The sequence below is a fragment of the Furipterus horrens genome, unplaced genomic scaffold (genome assembly GCF_987537825.1).
Source record: "Furipterus horrens unplaced genomic scaffold, mFurHor1.1.pri manual_scaffold_4, whole genome shotgun sequence".
In the NCBI taxonomy this organism is placed as follows: domain Eukaryota; kingdom Metazoa; phylum Chordata; class Mammalia; order Chiroptera; family Furipteridae; genus Furipterus; species Furipterus horrens.
This window is the reverse complement of record NW_028327174.1, coordinates 160,633,754-160,639,741: the sequence shown is the minus strand read 5'-3', so window position 1 is coordinate 160,639,741 and position 5,988 is coordinate 160,633,754. Positions and strand designations below refer to the sequence as shown.

Below are 5,988 nucleotides of genomic sequence, written 5' to 3'. Positions count from 1 at the left end.
GTTATATTGATAATAAAGCTCTTAAAGTTAAAAATGTCTTCCCTTCTCTTTGTAAATATTTATCACAGGCTACACAATGTCTTGAGAGGATTCATTATGTGAAAAATGTTAATCATGGCTTTAAGATCTTGCTTTGGCAGAAACTAATGAAAAAGCAATTGCAAGATGAAACTTCATCTTTATTTTCAAATAAGTGATCTTAGTTTTTCTTTTTTCAGTTTATAATTTTTATTGTTTATTCTATTACAATTGTTTCCATTTTTTTTCCTTTTTCCCTCCTCCACCCAACCCACCCCTCTAATTTTTCTTCTTATAGAAAAAGTTTAAATCAGTTTGCTATAAATACATCTGAACCGTTGATTTTTGCAACTTCCAGGTAAAGTGTAGCACTTTGTTTATACAAAGTCTATGAGAAGAGATCAGTAGAAACCATCTAATATTAAATCGTGACATCATCCATTCAAGTCCTTGGCACAATCCCTCATCAGTAAGAGCTCAGCACACCTGGATATGCCACTGGTGATCTTCAATGAAAGTTGGTTTCAGAAACTGGAAGATTTCTGTCACAGGCGTGTATTCTTTAACATCTTGTTTATTAGCAAAATTAGCAATCAAGCTTTCCTTAGGTCCTCATGGGCTAACAACATTTTATACAGTTCTTTTCTAGTTACAGAAACCCTTTCTCTCTCTGTACTGTCCACAACTATTACAAACTCTGTATTACCATAGTAAGTATTCCAGGAAGAATGAAGAGATTCTTGGCCACCAATATGCCACATTAGGAAATTTAAATTATTAATCATTATCTCTTCTACATTACTTCCTATTGTAAGGGATGTATGTACAACTTCATACATAGAAAGTTGGTAAAGGATGGTAGTCTTCCTGTATCATCCAGCCCAACATTGATACTTTCGTGCTGCTGGTGATTGAACAGTCTCCATATCCTGGTGAAGAGAATTTCCCTTCTCTGGCAGCTGACCCGCCTCCAGCCACTGACTCAGGCCCATGGGGAGGAGAGAGAGACAGCCAGAGCCCGCCTCTGCTGCTGCTGCTGCTGCTCCCACACTGGCCACTGGCCTCTTCCTAGGAACCCAAGGGAGGGCAAAGCACAGGAAACCTTGCCTTGGTGCGAGACCCCTCCGCTGCCGCCTGGGCACTCACCTGGCTCCAGGACATGGGCACTGCGCTGTCTGCTGCCTTCCATGAGCCCATGGGCCGCGGACCTCCCCCAGCTGCTATGGTTGTGGTGACCATGTGGGCAGGGGAAGTTTATTAGTCCTTAAAAGTTATGTTGAGTTTACCCACAAAAATTTCATGACGCTCTGGACAGAATCAGCTATCATGATAAGTTGTTGGTTTTGCTGATAAATTTAAAGTATAGGTCTTTGCTTTTGGGGCAGAAAACTTGTTACAATATCTTATCAGGAACAGATCCACAGTCCAGGAACACTTTGTCTTTTTAACAGAGAAGAAGATTTTGCATCATCTTACTTTTGATATTTAAATCCAGTACTTAATTAAAATTTCTTCTCAAAGATTCCTTTTCCACAAACCTACAACTTTTCTTTTTTCTTTTCTTTCTTCCTTCCTTCCTTCCTTCCTTCCTTCCTTCCTTCCTTCCTTCCTTCCTTCCTTCCTTTCTTTCTTTCTTTCTTTTTCTTTCTTTCTTCATTCAGATATTGTCCCATTTTTCCTCTTTCCATTTCTGAAATAACCAGCCTCACTTTAGAACAAAATTACTGTACTTTCCTTTTCCTCAGAAATACATCTCTATACCTAGACCTTCTGTTACTGAAAACATATATTATTTTCCTTTCATCTTGATTAGAATTCTTAACTCTTAGATAACTATGAAGACCATATCTGTTTTTATTAAACCAACAAACTTAAACTAGCTTTTATTTACTAAAAATTTATCTTAAATCATGTGAACTTGAGCTTTTCTGTTATATTTTTGAGAATTTATATAAGCATTTATTTTTTAGGCCAGTTAGAGAATTTTTCCAAATTAGCAAGCCATCTAGAGGTAAAAAATATATATACTACATAAATACATTACTTATCTAGACACAATGAACATGCCAACAGATGCAAACAGAGACCTCATGGCTTCCGAAAAATAAGTGGAAACAGTTCAAATGACCTTTCCTCTTCTTTTCTGGTCTGAGTTTTGAGACCTCCCCATAGCTCAGGCACAGTCTTGAGACAGGTTGATTTCCCCCAAATCTGTAATAGATTCCCTGACATCATAGATGTCTTGTCCCACTGTCTGCAGAATCTTTGCTTTAATTTCTGCTGTAAAAATGGCCCCAGAGCATAGATCTCCTGGCACATGGCCAGCTCTCTAAGAATTTGCTGTACTTCTTCCATAGATTTCCAAGGATCCGCTTGTCCAGGAAGAGCTTCATCCTTTGCCCAGGCCTTCCTGCAGGACAGAATGATCCAATCTATAAGGGAGTGGGTTCCTGGAATTCCTTGGGCAGCATGCAGCCACTGCCAAGGGATAGAGTGCATAGTGATGTTACTAGTTTTTTTCTGCTTTCTGCCCCATTAGAGAAATACCATCTCCCTTTGTGTCCCACAGCTATATTAGCCAACAGGAATACAAACTTGGCCCAGTCTGGCTTAGTCACAAATGCTTGGACCCTCGGTCTGTGGCAGTTTGTGTCTTATGTATGGCAAAGCTACATGGTAAAGCTGGTTTCATTTATTGCTTTGCTCTCCAACTCCGTCAGCCAGTCCTGATGCTAACAGACTTGCAGTCATTCTAATATCTTTTTCTAGTTTCAGTCCTACCTCTAACTTTTATTTTCCTCTAACTTTTAACCTTGGCTTCTGCCTCTAGCCCACCGCTGTGGCCACACTGTTTTGCTGACCCACAAAGTGTAATGCGTATTTCCTCAAACACATTAAGACCAGCAAGCATTTTCAGGGCTTCCCTGTGTTCACACGGCAGTCCCCATGCATCTAGCATATGGGCTACCCCTGTCCACAAGAAGTAGAAGGCTACCCATGGATTCTTCCCATGGATGTCTCTTTCCCAAGGTCCATTTCTTCAGTCTCCTGGTTCATTCTCCTCCACAATTAATCATGCTGGATTAGCTTATCCTAATGACCTCATTTTAACTTGATTGCCTCTATAAAGAGCCTATTTTTAAATAAAGTCACATTCTGAAGTACTGGGATTATTACACCAATGTACACCAACATATCTTTCTTTTGGGGGGACACAACTTAAGGAATAACAATAATGATAGAAACTTGACAAGAGCACAAGAGAAGACAGATGATTAATGGGCACTATCTTCCTAGCACACGTCATGATCAGGAGACAATTCTATCATAGGCTTTCGTAAGTTAAGATAATAGGAAAAAAAAACACAACACAGAATCATTAGAAAAGTAGAAACTTTTAAGCTGGGGCATTGCTAGTGTTCTAAGATTACTCTTTCCAAGTGGGCAATAAAAAATTGGTGGCAGAAGGATCTTCAGGTGATGGTTAACTAGAGCATATTGAGCTTTAGGATGCCATGTCTGGGAGGTACCACAAACAGGCTGCCCATTTTTAGCACATTAGTTGATAATTCCCTGTTATGAGACCTGACTTCAGATGACCACTGCCTTTGTTTCCTTTATGCTTCTGAAAAGAAAGTGGTGGCCCTTCAAAGTGAGAACCATGAGCCAGAGATGATAATATACCATGATGGATTGGGCAAGAAGTTTCTCGTGGTTTCCTTTCTTCTTCTTGCTGCAAAATAAAACAAAAAACCCCCGAACTGTTTATTTCTCATTTTCTTACTGGGCTGTTCAGAGAAGCTTGGAAGTATTACTGTACAAAAGCCCAAGAACCCTCGCCCCTGTCCAAATAAAAGAAACCAAACTAAAACCAAATCCAAGCTTGAAACAGTTTTCTTCAGAAGAATACATATATTAGAAACTACCTCTTAGTAGCCTCCAACTACTGGGACTCATTAAGATCTTTACACATTAAAAAAAAAAATGTTGTTATTTTTCTCTGCTGAAAAATCAGCTGTCCCTTTCCATTTTGACATCATTAGGTTGACCTTAAAAGTTGGAGCAGTATTTTAAAACCATGTTAGATCAGGAATAAAACATTTATAATATCCAGGGTGAAAAGGGAGTTCTGACAAAGAAAACAAGAGAAAAGAATGGGAAGAGGAAGAAAGGGATAGGGAGGGCAACCAGTGAAAAATTAAAGCACTGCTTAGCTGACAAGTGTTACCAATGCTGTCTCAGGTACTGTTTCATTTTTTATTGTTTCTCCTCCTACAAACTCAAACTCCTTACAGACTGGACAATGTCTTATTCATCTTTGTTTTTCCATCGCCCAGCAGGATACTTGACAAACAGTATGTGTTCAGGAAGTATTTGTTGGCCTGAATCAAACCACAACGAATCTTCTAAAATTTAAATTTCGTAGCTAACCTCTGGGTATAGTTATATTTATGGACAGAATACTTTCACAGACAAGCTTTTAACTTTAATTGTGAAAAAATAGACTTCTGGACTCTACCCTAGACATTTTAATCCAGGTGGTCTGGGTGGGGGTGGGGCCTGGGAATCTGCATATCCAATAAATGCCTTGGGTGTTTCTAATACAGTTTGGAAACCAAAAGCATCTTGTAAACCAACACATCAGATGCCTTAAGCCCTGGTATCACCCTATTACTTTAAACTCTGTGTCTTGAAAGTTTGAGCTGAAAAGAACATATGACCATTCTAACATGTAAATTTACCAAAGAGATTGAAGTAGAAGATGGCAGTCATGGACACTTGTTCCAAATGTATGTTCTTCTTGGTGGGTCTGCAGATCTCTGAGAGCTCCCAGTCATCAGTGCTGTGAGAGACCTAACATAACAGGGAAGCTATATGGAGGTGAAGGCCAATCAAGAGGTGTTTACTTGCCTTAGGGGGGCCTTCGAAACCTTTTAACTGCTTACAGACCATTAGCATTTTGAAGGAGATAAGTCAAGAGAAGAAAGGAGAGTAGATGTGTTAATAGAAAAAACAACAACAAAATGTTAATAAACACAGGAGACGTCTGAGTTTTCTAATAAATTTTCATTAGCCATGGCTAGGTGGCTCTGTTGCTGGAACATTGTCCTGTACACCAAAAGGTTTCGGTTTGATCCCTGGGTCACATATCTAGGTATCAGTTTCCATCCCTCTAACCCCCTACCCCCCACCCACTTTTGGGAGGCAGTGAGCTGATGTTTCTCTCTCTCTCTAAAACAAACAGACAAAAAAAAAAAAAAAAAAGAAAAAAGAAACAAAACAAACACAATAAATATATCCCCAGGTGAGGATTTACAAAAAGAAAAAGAAAAAAAGAAATGTTCATTAAAACCACATTGCCCTAGGTGGTGTGGCTTAGTGGATTGAGTGCTGGCCTATGAACCAAAAGATCACCAATTTGATTTCCAGTCAGGGCACATGCCTGGGTTGTGGGCCAGGTCCCCAGTTGGGGGAGCGTGAGAGGCAACCCATTGATGTATCTCTCGCACATGGATGTGTCTCTTCCTCTCTTTCTCCCTCCCTTCCTCTCTAAAAATGAATAAATAAAATAATAATAATTTTAAAAACATATTGAGGCCCTGGCTGGGTAGCTCAGTTGGTTAGAACATCTTCTGGATAGGCCAAGGTTGCAGGTTTTCTAGTCAGAACACATACAAAGAAGCAACCAATAAATTCATAAATAAGAGGAACAACAAATCCATGTCTCTGTCTCTCTGTCCCTTCCTCTTTCTTTCTAAAAATCAATTAAAAAAACAAAACAAACCACATTGAGAAACAGGGGATGGGGGTGGGGAATACCTGCTAACTGTGTCTTCAAATGTGAGCTCACTGGGCAGATATTTAGAATGGACTAAATGGGCAGGTGACCCTAATTTGAAGTCAATTACCAGGGATGAATGGCTAGCATTGTTATTTACAACATTTGTAATAAATGAGCATCACTCCTGC

General features: G+C 39.4%; 1 pseudogene; it reads right to left on the bottom strand.

Moving 5' to 3' along the window:
* Positions 1–336: 336 nt before the first annotated feature.
* LOC150013175 (ADP-ribosylation factor-like protein 5A pseudogene) lies at positions 337–955 on the bottom strand (annotated as a pseudogene).
* Between the last annotated feature and the right edge of the window lie 5,033 nt (positions 956–5,988).